This window comes from Oryctolagus cuniculus, chromosome 8 (assembly GCF_051225735.1).
Source record: "Oryctolagus cuniculus isolate XC-2025 breed Fujian yellow rabbit chromosome 8, ASM5122573v1, whole genome shotgun sequence".
NCBI classification, from domain to species: domain Eukaryota; kingdom Metazoa; phylum Chordata; class Mammalia; order Lagomorpha; family Leporidae; genus Oryctolagus; species Oryctolagus cuniculus.
In genome coordinates, this window is record NC_142874.1 from 73,526,096 (window position 1) to 73,542,864 (window position 16,769).

Sequence of the window (16,769 nt, forward strand, 5' to 3'; positions counted from 1 at the left end):
TTTTTTTACAGAGGATCAGTTTAGTATGCATTAAGTAAGGATTTCAACAGTTTGCACCCCCATAGAAACACAAAGTGAAATATATTGTTTGAGTACTCGTTATAGCATTAAATCTCAATGTACAGCACATTAAGCATAGAGATCCTACATGAGGAGTAAGTGCACAGTGACTCCTGTTGTTGACTTTACCAATTGACACTCCTGTCTATGGCATCAGTAATCTCCCTATGCTCCAGTCATGAGTTTCCAAGGCTATGGAAGCCCTCTGAGTTCTCCGACTCTTATCTTGTTTAGACAAGGTCATAGTCAAAGTGGAGGTTCTCTCCTCCCTTCAGAGAAAGGTACCTCCTTCTTTGAAGACCTGTTCTTTCCACTGGGATCTCACTCGCAGAGATCTTTTGCCAGAGTGTCTTGGCTTTCCATGCCTGAAATACTCTCATGAGCTTTTCAGCCAGATCCGAATGCCTTTAGGGCTGATTCTGAGGCCAGAGTGCTCTTTAGGACATCTGCCATTCTATGAGTCTGCTGAGTATCTCACTTCCCATGTTGGATCACTCTCCCCTTTATTTACTCCATCGGTTAGCGTTAGCAGGTACTAGACTTGTCTATGTGCTCCCTTTGACTCCCAGTCCCTCCACCATGACCAACTGTGAACTGAAACTGATCACCTGGAACAGTGAGATGGCATTGGTACATGCCACCTCGATGGGATTGAATTGGAATCCCCTGGTATGCTTCCAACTCCACCACTTGGGGCAAGTCAGCCTGAGCAGGTCCCAAATTATACATCTCTTCCCTCTCCCATTCCCACCACCATGTTCAACAGGGATCACATTTCAGTTAATTTTGAACACTTAAGAATAACTGTGCATCAATTACAGATCTAAACCAGTCATATTAAGTAGAACAGATAAAAAAACTACTAAGAGGGATAATGTATTAAGTTGTTCCTTAACAGTCAGGGCTATGCTGATCAAGCCACCGTTTCCCATAGTGTCCACCTCACTCCAACAGGTTTCCCTCTTGGTGTTCAGTCAGTCGTCACTGATCAGGGAGAACATATGGTATTTGTCCCTTTGGGACTGGCTTATTTCACTCAGCATGATGTGTTCCAGATTCCTCCATTTTGTGTAGTTCAGTTTTCAAATGAGGAAGCATTACTCTTCCATCTTTATTCTTAATTTTCAAGATTGTTTTGGCCGGTCAAGTTTCCTTGATGTACTATATGAGTTTTAGAATAGCTTTTTAATTTCTGCGAATAGCAGCATTAGGACTTTGATAAGGATTGTTTGGAACCTGTAGATCACTTTGGGTAGTATTGCCATTTAACAATATTAAATCTTCCAATCAAATGGAATGGATTTCTATTTACTTGTGTCCTTTTATGTTTCTTTCAGCAATGTTCTGTAATTTTTATTTCTTTCACCTTCTTGGTTAAGTAATTACTATGTTTTTTTTTATTTTTATTGATGCTATTATAAATGAAGCTTTCATAATATCCTTTTCATGTTGCTCATTAAGTATGTATAAATATAATTGTTTTATGTGTTGACTTTGTATCTTGTTACTTTATAGATTTTATTTATTAGTTCCAGCATTTTTCAGTGTAAGTTAGGATTTTCTATACATATGATAATATCTGCAGGCATAATTTTACATTTTTCCTTTTCAATTTGGATCTCCTTTATTTCTTTTTCATGGTTAATTGCTCTGGCTAGATTTTACTGCATTGTATTGAATTAAAGTAAGTCGTAAGAATGAATATCCTTGTGTTGTTTCTAATCTTGGAGGAAAAATTTTCAGCCTTTCACTATTGAGCATGATGTTCACCGTGTGTTTTTCATGTATGGCTTTCGTTATGCAGGGGTAGTTTCCTTCTATTCCTAGGTTGTATAATGTCTTCTACCATGAGAAAAGAGAAAGATTATTGCCAAATAGTTTTTAAAAATTATTTATGTATCTTATTTGAAAGGAAGAGTGACAGAAAGTTAGGAAGAAACAGAGATGAAAAAGATATTTCATATTCTGGCTAAATCCCCAAATGCCCACAACAGCCAGGGTTGGGTCAGGCCAAAGTCAATAGCCAGAAACTCAACCTGGGTCTCCCACATGGATGACAGAAATCCAAGTCCTTGGGCCATCATCTGTTGCCTTCCAAGTGCAAGAGCAGGAAGAAAGATCATAAACAGAGTAGCTGGGACTAAAGCTGGCACTCCAGTACAGGATGTGGGGCTTCCAAGAGGTGGCTTAAGCTTCTGTGCCACAATGCTTGCCCAGCCAAATACTTTTCCTGCATCGATTGAGAAGAGCATGTGACATTTCTCTTTCACTCTTTTAATGTGATATATTACATTGATTCATTTTCATATGTTGAACTGTATTTCCAATCCAGAAATACATCTCATTGGATCATGGTGTATTATTTTAATGTGTTGATAAATTCGGTTGGTTGTGGAGTGTTTTGTTGTGGACTTGTTTTTTCCCAAGAATGTTCATTAATGGCATTGATCTATAATTTTCTTTTCTTGCAGTATCTTTGTCTTACCTACACATCAGGGTGGAATTGGCTTCATAGAATGAATTAGGAAATTTTTTTTTTTTCAAGTTTTTGTAAAAGCTTAAAAAACTGTTAGTGCTAGTGTTTTAAATGTTTGGCAGAATTCACTACTATTGTAATGGGATTTGTGAACAGAGATGAGACACCAAGGCCAGGAAGCAGTCTTTTATTATTATGCCAACATAAGGCCCAGTTGGATTCATATCCAAAAAAACCTGAGCCCTTAAGAGAGAAGGGTATTTCCTATATACATTTTTAGCTTCTTTGTCTCCCTAATATGGCTATATACTTACATTTGATTGGATATTTTAATGCTACAGTACTGCACAAGTGTATGTTGTTACTGATGATGTTTCTCACATACACTGTCTGGCAAGGGTTAACATCAATTCTCTGAACTAGCAAGCAGAGCCCAAATGGTTATGCATAAGCAGATAATAACTACAGTTAAAGCATTCATAGGCAAGTAGATAATGACTACAGTGCATTCCCAGGGTAAGTTTCTTTTTACTTTTTTTTCTGACATTGGGAAGGCCTCTACCACAATAGGACCAGTCAAGTCCAGAGCTTTTCTTTGATGAGAGATTTTCTGGTTACTGATCAATCTCCATACTAGTAAATCTGTTCAGATATTCTTTCTTCTTGACTTAGTCTCAGTATTTGTTTTCAGTTTATAGTAATTTGTCCATTTCAACCAATTTATCTAATTTGTTGGTGTATAAATGTTTGTAGTGTTAAGTTACTAAATCTGTATATATGAAATATATGAAATTTGTATAACTTAAATAAAAATATTGTTAATAAAAATGTTGTAGTACTCTCATAATCCTTTTTATTTCTATAGAATCATAGTAATGGCCCCATTCTCACTACTAATTTTTGTAATTTGAGTATTCTCTCGTTTTTTCCCTCCTTTTTTTCTTTCATCTATCAAGGTAACGTTGTGTCAATTTTATTCATCTTTTCCAAGAGCCAACTTTTGGTTTCATTGATCCTCTCTATTGTCTTTGTAATTTCTATTGAATGATCAGTTTGTATTTGCTCAAGTGTTTACTCCTTTCTGATATCTTTAGACTTAATTCATTCTTCTTTTTCTAGTTCCCTAAGTTGAAAGTTAGGTCATAGATTTGAGATTTTGATTTTTAGTGTGTCAATGCTTATAAATTCCCCCTCAGCACTTCTTCACTGTGCCTTGTAAACTGTGATTTGCTGTTTTTAATCCAGTTGTCTCTTTTATAATTTCCTTTGTGATTGTTCAATCCATTGTTGCTTAAGAGTGTGTAGTTTAATTTCCACAATTCTGTGGTGAACTTTTCAGTCTTGCTTCTGTTATTTATTTCTGATAGTTTGTATGATATCTATCTTTTAAAATTTTTAAATATTTAATTGTGGCATAATATGTGGTCTATCCTAGAAAATGTGGTCTGGAGGTCTGGGGGATTGGAGTGCAAGCCCTTTAAATCTCCTGGAATGTACTTCAGCTAGAAGAGAGGCTTGCAACAATTGTAGGTAGTGCAACAAAGGACTCCTGCTTCTTTGTAACAGTCAGCTGTCAGGCACACATGCCAACACATAGAGGATAGGGTTCCTTTTTTCCCTGCTGGGTTTAGCAAACTGTATTCAGATTGCTCCAGGAATGTAAATACACAGCAGCCTTCCACAGTGCTGGAGTGGAAGATGGACAGCTTCTACTGTGTTAGCTGAAACTAATTGCAAAACTTCAACAAACCCTACATTTGTAACAGTGTTAAATAGACATGTACTGCCAATGTAACTTTCCTATACATAAGGAGACAGATTCCTGGTGCCTCCCTTCTGGTTATCTTTCAAGAATTGTCTCTGATTTGCTCTATGATTTTTGTGTAAGTATGATTGTTCAATTTTCAAATTAGGACTGGCAGTCTTCCATTAGAATTTCTTAGTTTTACTTTCTTTTTCTCACATTTTGCTATGTGAGCTCTATTCTCTGTGAGTACAATAAACATAGTAAATAAATCAAACATAATAAATTGTATAATTATAAAATGTATTAAATGAATGTACAAATTTTTAAATAGGCATTAAAACTTAGCATGTAATGTTATTGTGAGAATTAAGAAAAGACTTGAGTGCACCAGCACAGTGATGCACGTGGAAGTTACTGATTGATAGGAATTTTCTCCCTCATTCTATTTCTGAATGTTTTTAGAACTCACTTATTTTAAGAGATGAGTTCTGAGAATTGAAGAATTTGAAATACTTAACAAATTTCTGCTTGTTAAGGAGGAAAAATCTACAGGAGCAAATCAAGTTAAATGTAGCTCATTTGCATAACAGGAAGAAAATTATTTTTGTAATGTTTAACAAAAGGATTTGCCTTTAAAAATACAGACTTGGACATTCTGCAGTATAATTCACATATCATAAAATTCACCATTTAGAAGTGTGAAATTCAGTCGATTCCATTATATTCAGAGTTGGACAGCTATTTTCACTATCTAACTTCATAGTATTGTTATAATCCCAAAACGAAATCCTGTATTCATTAGCAGTCATTCACCTATTCTGCTTTCTCCCAACCTCTGGAAACCACTAATCTACTTTCTGTCTCTATGAATCTGTCTGTTCTTGATATTTAATAAAAATGGAAACACACCATATATGACCTTGTATCTGCCTCATTTCACTTAGTATATTGTTTATAACATTCATCATATGATCACATGTGACAGTATTCACTTCATCTTTTATGGATAAATAATATCCCATTGTGTGGATATACCACAATTTGTACCAGTTGATCTGTTGCTTGACATTTTGGGTTTTGTTTAACCTTTTACTACTGTGAATAATGCTGCCATCAATATTTGTGTACAAGTTTTTGTTTGAATATGCTTTCGGTTCTCTTGGGTATATAACCAGGAGTAGAAGGCTAGATCATAAGGTAACTATATTTAACTTTTCAAGGAACTGTGAAACTATTTACAGCAATATATGAGAGTTATAATTTCTCCATAACCTCATCAACACTTACTGTGTTCTGTCTTTTTGATCACAGACATCCTCCTAGGTGTAAAGTGGTATTTCCTTGCAGTTTTGATTTACAATGACTAATGATGTTGTGCATTTTTCATGTGTCCTTTTTGCCATTTGTATATCTTCTATGGAAAATGTCTGTTCAAATGCTTTCCCCATTTCTATTTTGGATTAATTATCTTTTATTTGTTGGTATATGTTAAATTTAGGCTACTATAATAATGTCTTGTTAAATGTAGTACCTGATGGTTTTCCAGGTGGCCTTGAACTGACCCAGTTCTCCACTCTTTCCTGTTTGTAGTTCCCAAGAATAACTATAGAATGTACTGGTAATACAAGATCCTGAAATAGGGAAGATCTGCCTGAAATATCACAGGCCTTATTTATTTTCTTCCTACAGAATATGATTCAATCATATAGATTTTTGCACCAAAATAAGTTTTTATTTATTTATTTATTTGAAAGGCCGATACAGAACAACACAGAGAGCTCCCACCAATTGGTTCATTCTCTAATTTCCAGCAATGATTAGAGCTGAGCCAGGTTGAAACCAGGAGCCGGGGGTTCCGGCAAGATGGCGGAATAGGAAGGGAGCACACTGATAGTCTGGGGAGAGATAGTTTAATAAAAGTGGAGATACTGCAGGTTCAAGGAAGAGTAGGGGAGGAAACAGCAGAAGAAACTCTTCCGGAACGCGTGACTCACAGCGGACCTGCGTGGAGAGCGTGGGAGCCCACAGTTCGGGACATCAGCGGCAGACTCAACACACCAGCGCTGGAACGCGAGGTGAGCCGAACCTCAATAGCCCGAGACACCGGCAGGCAAGCGGAGAGAGGAGACTAGAAGGAACGACCCCCGGGGGGGGGGAAGTTCACAAGGCTAACTGGAAGAGAGAGAGAGAGAGAAAAAAAAAAAAGGGTGACTAGTACGGACACGGGTTTCTCTCTCTCCGCTCACCTCTCAAGGGCGAGCAAGACAAAGAGCAGGCACCACCTTGGACATACGTCATAAGCAGAGCGACCTCAGGTCTGCACCGGCCCTGAGCCTAGCAGAAAAACCTGACTTTGGGAGGGGCAAATTAACAGGAGATTAGGACCTAGTAAATTGGTGGTGCTACTGAACTGAGACTGTGAAAAAAGAGACGGTGGGGGAGAGAACTCACGGAATTCACGTGAGCACTCTCCAGAGACGCTACAGTTCCGTAACTTTGGCAACCCAGTGGGAGGCTGAAGGAGAATTTGAGCCCACTCTGAGGGCCGAACAGCTTCCCTGTGGGGATCTTGGGAAAGAGCTTCCGATCTCTGGCTCCTGTGGGTATATCATTTGCCTGCTAACTACCTCCAACTTCGTTCAGCTGTGCGGAATTACTTCCCTTTTGAATCAAAAAAAAAAAAAAAAAAAAGAAAGAGAGAGAGAGAGATTTACCACGCCCAACCTGGGAGTGTCACCTTTGGCACACCAAACAGAGCTCTCAGGCCACACCCATCTCAAGCCCTAAGGCTCCATCTAAAACAGATAGTCCACTTAATCTAGAGTCATAGTATAACAAGAAAAACCACCACAGTGAAGAAACCAAATATCTCCAATATGCCAAATAACAAACGCAAAAACCGAGGTAATAAAAACAAGGAAGTCACCATGACGCCCCCAAATGAAAAAGACACCCCAATTCAAGACTATGAAGATGATGACATAGAAGAAATGCAAGAAGCAGATCTCAAAAAATTGATAAGAACATTAAGAAGTTCTCAAAAACAAATTCTGGAACTACACAAATCCTTAATGGACAAGATAGAAAATCTCTCTCGTGAAAATGAAATATTAAGGAGGAATCAAAATGAAACCAAACAACTAGTACAACAGGAAACTGTGATAGTGACTGAAGTGAAGAATTCAATAGATCAAATGAAAAACACAATAGAGAGCCTTACAAACAGAATGGGTGAAGCAGAAGAGAGAATATCGGACTTAGAAGACAGAGAACAGGAAAGGATACAGTCAGACCAAAGAAAAGAAGAGGAAATTAGAAATCTGAAACATATTGTCGGGAATCTTCAGGATACTATTAAAAAACCCAACATTCGGGTTCTAGGAGTTCCTGAAGGCATGGAGAGGGAGAAAGGATTAGAAGGCCTTTTTAGTGAGATATTAGCAGAAAATTTCCCAGGTTTGGAGAAGGACAGAGAAATCCTAGTACAGGAAGCCCACAGAACCCCTAATAAACACGACCAAAAGAGATCCTCACCACGACACGTTGTAATTAAACTCTCCACAGTGAAACATAAAGAAAAGATCCTAAAATGTGCAAGAGAGAAACGTCAGATTACTCTCAGAGGATCTCCAATCAGACTCACAGCTGACTTCTCATCAGAAACTCTAAAAGCTAGGAGGGAATGGCGAGATATAGCCCAGGTACTAAGAGAGAACAACTGCCAGCCCAGAATATTATATCCTGCAAAGCTATCATTTGTGAATGAAGGTGAAATAAAGACTTTTCATTGCAAACAGAAATTGAAAGAATTTGTTGCCACTCGTCCAGCCCTGCAAAAGATGCTTAAAGATGTGTTACACACAGAAACACAGAAACACGGTCATCAATATGAAAGAAGGTAAAGGAAGGAAACCAAGGAAGGAAACCTCACAGCAAAAGATCACAGGGAATTCAAAGCATATATTAGAACTTATCTTTGGCAAATGGCAGGGCAAAGTTACCACTTATCATTAGTCACTTTGAACGTGAATGGCCTGAACTGTCCAGTTAAAAGACACAGATTGGCTGATTGGGTTAAGGAACAAAACCCATCTATTTGCTGCTTACAAGAAACACATCTTTCCAACAAAGATCCATACAGACTGAAAGTGAAAGGCTGGAAAAAGATATACCATGCCAACAGAAATGAAAAAAGAGCGGGCGTAGCTATCTTAATATCGGACAACATAAACTTTACCACAAAAACTGTTAAGAGAGACAAAGAGGGACACTATATCATGATTAAGGGATCAATTCAACAGGAAGATATAACAATTATCAATGTATATGCACCTAACTACAGGGCACCAGTTTATCTAAAAGATTTATTAACGGACTTAAAGGGAGACTTAGACCCCAATACAGTAGTACTGGGGGACTTCAATACTCCACTCTCAGAAATAGACAGATCATCCGGTCAGAAGATCAACAAGGATACAGTAGATTTAAACGACACTATAGCCCAAATGGATCTCACCGATGTATACAGAACTTTCAATCCTACAGCTAAAGATTTTACATTCTTCTCAGCAGTACATGGAAGCTTCTCTAGGATTGACCACATACTAGGCCATAAAGCAAGCCTCAGCAAATTCAAAAGAATTAGAATCATACCATGCAGCTTCTCAGACCATAAAGGAATGAAGTTGGAAATTAGCAACTCAGGAATCCCTAGAGCATACGCAAACACATGGAGATTGAACAACATGCTCCTGAATGAACAATGGGTCATAGAAGAAATCAAAAGAGAAATCAAAAACTTTCTGGAAGTAAATGAGGATAACAGCACAACATACCAAAACTTATGGGACACAGCAAAAGCAGTGTTAAGAGGAAAGTTTATATCAATAGGTGCCTACATCAAGAAATTGGAAAGACACCAAATAGATGAGCTTTCAATTCACCTCAAGGATCTAGAAAACCTACAGCAAATCAGACCCAAATCTAGTAGGAGAAGAGAAATAATTAAAATCAGAGAAGAAATCAACAGGATTGAATCAAGAAAAACATTACAAAAAATCAGCCAAACGAAGAGCTGGTTTTTTGAAAAAATAAACAAAATTGACACCCCATTGGCCCAACTAACTAAAAAAAGAAGAGAAAAGACCCAAATCAATAAAATCAGAGATGAAAAAGGAAATGTAACAACAGACACCACAGAAATAAAAAGAATCATCAGAAATTACTACAAGGACTTGTATGCCAGCAAACAGGGAAACCTATCAGAAATGGATAGATTCCTGGACACATGCAACCTGCCTAAATTGAACCAGGAAGACATCGAAAACCTAAACAGACCCATAACTGAGACAGACATTGAAACAGTAATAAAGGCCCTCCCAACAAAGAAAAGCCCAGGACCAGATGGATTCACTGCTGAATTCTACCAGACGTTTAAAGAAGAACTAACTCCAAATCTTCTCAAACTATTCAGAACAATCGAAGAAGAGGGAGTCCTCCCAAATTCTTTCTATGAAGCCAGCATCACCTTAATTCCTAAGCCAGAGAAAGATGCAGCACTGAAAGAGAATTACAGACCAATATCCCTGATGAACATAGATGCAAAAATCCTCAATAAAATTCTCGCCAATAGAATGCAACAACACATCAGAAAGATCATCCACCCAGACCAAGTGGGATTTATCCCTGGTATGCAGGGATGGTTTAATGTGCGCAAGACAATCAATGTGATACACCACATTAACAGACTGCAGAAGAAAAACCATATGATTATCTCAATAGATGCCGAGAAAGCATTTGATAAAATACAACACCCGTTCATGATGAAAACTCTAAGCAAATTGGGTCTAGAAGGAAAATTCCTCAATACAATCAAAGCAATCTATGAAAAACCCACAGCCAACATCCTATTGAATGGGGAAAAGTTGGAAGCATTTCCACTGAGATCTGGAACCAGACAGGGATGCCCACTCTCACCACTGCTATTCAATATACTTCTGGAGGTTCTAGCCAGAGCTATTAGGCAAGAAAAAGAAATTAAAGGGATACAAATTGGGAAGGAAGAACTCAAACTCTCCCTCTTTGCAGATGACATGATTCTTTATTTAGGGGACCCAAAGAACTCTACTAAGAGACTATTGGAACTCATAGAAGAGTTTGGCAAAGTAGCAGGGTATAAAATCAATGCACAAAAATCAACAGCCTTTGTATACACAGACAATGCCATGGCTGAGGAAGAACTTCTAAGATCAATCCCATTCACAATAGCTACAAAAACAATCAAATACCTTGGAATAAACTTAACCAAGGACGTTAAAGATCTCTACGATGAAAATTACAAAACCTTAAAGAAAGAAATAGAAGAGGATACCAAGAAATGGAGAAATCTTCCATGCTCATGGATTGGAAGAATCAATATCATCAAAATGTCCATTCTCCCAAAAGCAATTTATAAATTCAATGCAATACCAATCAAGATACTGAAGACCTTCTTCTCAGATCTGGAAAAAATGGTGCTGAAATTTATATGGAGGCACAAGAGACCTCGAATAGCTGAAGCAATCTTGTACAACAAAAACAAAGCCGGAGGCATCACAATACCAGATTTCAGGACATACTACAGGGCAGTTGTAATCAAAACAGCATGGTACTGGTACAGAAACAGATGGATAGACCAATGGAACAGAATTGAAACACCAGAAATCAACCCAAACATCTACAGCCAACTTATATTTGATCAAGGATCTAAAACTAATTCCTGGAGCAAGGACAGTCTATTCAATAAATGGTGCTGGGAAAATTGGATTTCCACGTGCAGAATCATGAAGCAAGACCCCTACCTTACACCTTACACAAAAATCCACTCAACATGGATTAAAGACCTAAATCTACGACCTGACACCATCAAGTTACTAGAGAACATTGGAGAAACCCTTCAAGATATTGGCACAGGCAAAGAATTTCTTGGAAAGACCCGGGAGGCACAGGCAGTCAAAGCCAAAATCAACTATTGGGATTGCATCAAATTGAGAAGTTTCTGTACTGCAAAAGAAACAGTCAGGAGAGTGAAAAGACAACCGACAGAATGGGAAAAAATATTTCCAAACTATGCAACAGATAAAGGGTTGATAACCAGAATCTACAAAGAGATCAAGAAACTCCACCAAAACAAAACCAACAACCCACTTAAGAGATGGGCCAAGGACCTCAATAGACATTTTTCAAAAGAGGAAATCCAAATGGCCAACAGGCACATGAAACAATGTTCAAGGTCACTAGCAATCAGGGAAATGCAAATCAAAACCACAATGAGGTTTCACCTCACCCCGGTTAGAATGGCTCACATGCAGAAATCTACCAACAACAGATGCTGGCGAGGATGTGGGGAAAAAGGGACACTAACCCACTGTTGGTGGGAATGCAAACTGGTCAAGCCACTATGGAAGTCAGTCTGGAGATTCCTCGGAAACCTGAAGATAACCCTACCGTTCGACCCAGCCATCCCACTCCTTGGAATTTACCCAAAGGAATTTAAATTGGCAAATAAAAAAGAGGTCTGCACCCTAATGTTTATTGCAGCTCAATTCACAATAGCTAAGACCTGGAACCAACCTAAATGCCCATCTACGATAGACTGGATAAAGAAATTATGGGATATGTACTCTTTAGAATACTATACCGCAGTAAGAAACAACGAAATCCAGTCATTTGCAACAAAATGGAGGAATCTGGAACACATCATGCTGAGTGAAATAAGCCAGTCCCAAAGGGACAAATACCATATGTTCTCCCTGATCGGTGACGACTGACTGAACACCAAGAGGGAAACCTGTTGGAGTGAGGTGGACACTATGGGAAATGGTGGCTTGATCAGCATAGCCCTGACTGTTAATGAACAACTTAATACATTATCCCTCTTAGTAGTTTTTTTTATCTGTTCTACTTAATATGACTGGTTTAGATCTGTAATTGATGCACAGTTATTCTTAAGTGTTCAAAATTAACTGAAATGTGATCCCTGTTGAACATGGTGGTGGGAATGGGAGAGGGAAGAGATGTATAATTTGGGACATGCTCAGGCTGACTTGCCCCAAGTGGTGGAGTTGGAAGCATACCAGGGGATTCCAATTCAATCCCATCGAGGTGGCATGTACCAATGCCATCTCACTGTTCCAGGTGATCAATTTCAGTTCACAGTTGGTCATGGTGAAGGGACTGGGAGTCAAAGGGAGCACATAGACAAGTCTAGTACCTGCTAACGCTAACTGATGGAGTAAATAAAGGGGAGAGTGATCCAACATGGGAAGTGAGATACTCAGCAGACTCATAGAATGGCAGATGTCCTAAATAGCACTCTGGCCTCAGAATCAGCCCTAAAGGCATTCGGATCTGGCTGAAAAGCCCATGAGAGTATTTCAGGCATGGAAAGCCAAGACACTCTAGCAAAAGATCTCTGCGAGTGAGATCCCAGTGGAAAGAACAGGTCATCAAAGAAGGAGGTACCTTTCTCTGAAGGGAGGAGAGAACCTCCACTTTGACTATGACCTTGTCTAAACAAGATAAGAGTCGGAGAACTCAGAGGGCTTCCATAGCCTTGGAAACTCATGACTGGAGCATAGGGAGATTACTGATGCCATAGACAGGAGTGTCAATTGGTAAAGTCAACAACAGGAGTCACTGTGCACTTACTCCTCATGTAGGATCTCTGTCCTTAATGTGCTGTACATTGAGATTTAATGCTATAACGAGTACTCAAACAATATATTTCACCTTGTGTTTCTATGGGGGTGCAAACTGTTGAAATCCTTACTTAATGCATACTAAACTGATCCTCTGTAAAAAAAAAAAAAAAAAAAAAAAAAAAAAAAAGAAATTATCAATTCCCAACTTGACTCTCACTGGGATTAAACATGAGCATAGGTCTGCTCTGATTTCATCATCATTTAAAAAAAATCATCTATTATTTTTCACTTTATGTTTCTGTGTGGGAGCAAACTGTTGAAATCCATACTTAATGTATACTAAGCTGATCTTCTGTATATTAAGATAATCGAAAATGAATCTTGATGTGAATGGAAGGGGAGAGGGAGTGGGAAAGGGGAGGGTTGTGGGTGGGAGGGACGGTATGGGGGGGAAGCCATTGTAATCCATAAGTCGTACTTTGGAAAATTATATGCATTAAATAAAAGTTTAAAAAAAATAAAAAATAAATAAAAAAAAAAGAAAAAAAAAAAAAAAAAAAGAAAGAAACCAGGAGCCAAGAACTCAACTCAGTTCGGGTTTTCCATATGGGTGGCAGAGACCCAACTACTTCAGCCATCACCGCTGTCTCTCAGAGTTCACATTAGCCAGAAGCTAGAGTCGGGAGCTGAAGTGGGTAATATTTCTTCTACCATGCTACTGCATAGACATACGGAACTAGAAGCAGTCATATTTTCTTCAGTTTAACATTAGGCAAGAGTCCACTAAGCCATTGAAACCACATAATTGCCAATTTTATCCTAAACCTCTGAAAATGGGCTACCATTCTTCCTCAAAACTTTTTCTTTAGTTTTTTGTTTGTTTTTACATATTTTTGCGACTGATTTGTTTTCCTGTTCTGTCAATCCTGTTTTGGCTAGGTTCAATTTGCAGCAACAGAACACATACACTGTAGCCTCATGTGTTTAATCAAAACAGACTTAAAAAAAAATCCTAGCTATTTATGAGTTGTGAACTGGGACCCAACTCCCACTGCTGGTTCCAGGATCACAGCACTTTCACTATGACCTGTGACAGCAGAATGTGAAGTAGGCAGGCATACAGGCTAAAATCGATTAGGTTTGTGAGCTAGAAGACCACACCTTCACCATGCCCGTGTGTGACCTCACACCCTCCCTAATACCCTCACCATGCCCCCATGTGACATCAGGCTCTACCTGACCATACCTGAGCACCCACCTGCCCACAAGCCACTCCCCTGTGGAAAATATATAAAAGTCATGGATTGTCCCAAAAGGCTCTCTGCCTCTGCCTTTGGTGATAGGTGGTGGATAGCAGCTCAAGGCACTTACTGCACATGGCTTTTGGCCTGCTCTCTGCTTGGTATGTACACTACCCTAGTATCCAGATTTTCCCCTCTCTTGAAACTGAACTAAAGCCCTCACTTTCCTATGCATCTTTCTCACTAAATAAAAGCCTAAAATGTACCATGCTGCCTTGTTTATCTGTGCCGGTATTTAGAATTCTTCTCTAAATATTAAGCAAGAACCCTCTCTTTTTTTTTTTTTTTTTTTTGACAGGCAGAGTGGACAGTGAGAGAGAGAGACTGAGAGAAAGGTCTTCACCACCCAATGGCCGCTGTGGCTGGCGTACCACGATGATCCGAAGCCAGGAGACAGGTGCCTCCTCCTGGTCTCCCATGGGGGTGCAGGGCCCAAGCACTTGGGCCATCCTCCACTGCTTTCCTGGGCCACAGCAAGGAGCTGGACTGGAAGAGGAGCAACCGAGACAGAATCTGGTGCCCCGACCAGGACTAGAACCCGGGGTGCCGGTGCCACAGGCAGAGGATTAGCCTATTGAGCCAGCTGCGGCACTGGCCTCATTCTTATTAATATTGGGGATTTATTAATAAGCATATAGTGATATCATATGGCCCCCCATTTTCCGGGAGCATATGTGGCACCCCAGATAGTACTTCTGGGGAACTCTAAAGGGCCACATTTTTGTATAGATTTTAGGGGGTCATCTCCGATTTCAAATGTATGTCCCAGATTATGTGGTTCTACCTTAGAGAATGAGTAACTCAGTCATCTGTCCTCTGCTACAGCCACCACAGAGAATCCAAATTTTCATTCATCTTCTTTTTTTTTCATCTTATTCATCTTTAAAGTGATACCTGCTGGGATACAATCAAATTTTCTAATCTCTTAATGACTTTTTTGTCACTACAATTTGAACCACTTCGAGAATCATTGACTCATTTTCTCTACAGATGGAATCCTCTGACATTTAATGTGTTCCTTGTTTATTTCACCTTTTATGTTTTTAGAGTTTCTAATAGACTTCTCACATAACTCATGTTTATATCACTGTTCTATCACTGTTTACATATTTTGTTCCAAGATTTAAATTTTTCTTCAGCTCCCTCTATACATCATCACTACATCTTTGCCAAGTTAAAAATAATTATATTTTTCAAGTATTTGAAGGAAGAGTACTTAACATTAAAATGTCTGTGACTGGGGACATCATACTATAGAGACAAAAGAAAAAGAAATACCTTATGTGACAAGGGACAAAAAACTAACCTTTACTCAAATGAGTGGGGGAAACAGACAACTGAGACTCATAATTGAAAGGTAATTTTTAAAATCAAATTGCAATAAACTTGGTGGCTTTGAACAATCATATTTTTTTTGACAAGCAGAGTTAGACAGTGAGAGAGAGAGACAGAGAGAAAGGTCTTCCCTCCCTTGGTTCACCCCCTAAATGGCCACTACGGCCGGCGTGCTGCCCTGATCCAAAACCAGGAGCCAGGTGCTTCCTCCTGGTCTCCCATGTGGGTGCAGGGCCCAAGCACTTGGGCCATCCTCCACTGCCCTCCCAGGCCACAGCAGAGAGCTGGACCGGAGGAGGAGCAACCAGGATAGAATCTGGCTCCCCAACCGAGACTAGAACCCCGGTGTGCTGGCGCCACAGGTGGAGGATTAGCCTAGTGAGCTGTGGTGCCAGCCGAACAATCATATCTTTAACAAAAATTTATTTATTTTCATTTTATTTGAAAGGCAGAATGTTAGGGGGAGAGAGAGAGAGAGAGAGAATCAATACACTGTTCATTTCCCAAATGCCCACAACAGCTAGGTCAGGGGGGCCTGGTAGAAGCCAGGGGCCCAGAACTCCCTCCAGGTCGCCCACATGGCTGGCGGGAACCCAAGTACTTGAGCCGTCATCCGCTGCCTCTCAGAATGTGCATTAGCAGGAAGCTGGATTGGAAGCAGTAGAATCAGGACTCAAACCAGTCACTGCAAGATCGAATGCACTTGTCTCATTGCAGTGCCTTAATTGCTGTGCCAAAGGCTTACCACCAAAAGGTAATTCTTAACAATTGTGAATTTTTCTATTTGAATACATAAATCTATTCATACTATGGTGTAAATCAAAGGATCTTCTAGTTGAAAAACAATTGCTACGGTTTGGGTGTGGTTTGTCCCCATCAAAACTGTTGTTGAGGTTTGATACACAACAAAATTATGTAGAGAAGTAATAGGATCTTTAAAAGATCATTAAGCCCTTAGGAGGTATTAATACTTTTCTTGTGGGATGAATTATTGCTTTTGAGGGAATAGACTAATGTTCACAAGAGCAATGTATTATAAAATGAGCCAGGCTTCAAGCCTCACTCATTCTCTGTGTGCACACACCCTCTTCCTTTCTATTTCTGCCCTGAGTAGATGCAGCAGGAGATTCTCAGCAGGGTCAAACAGATGCCAGCTCCAGGCTCTTTTG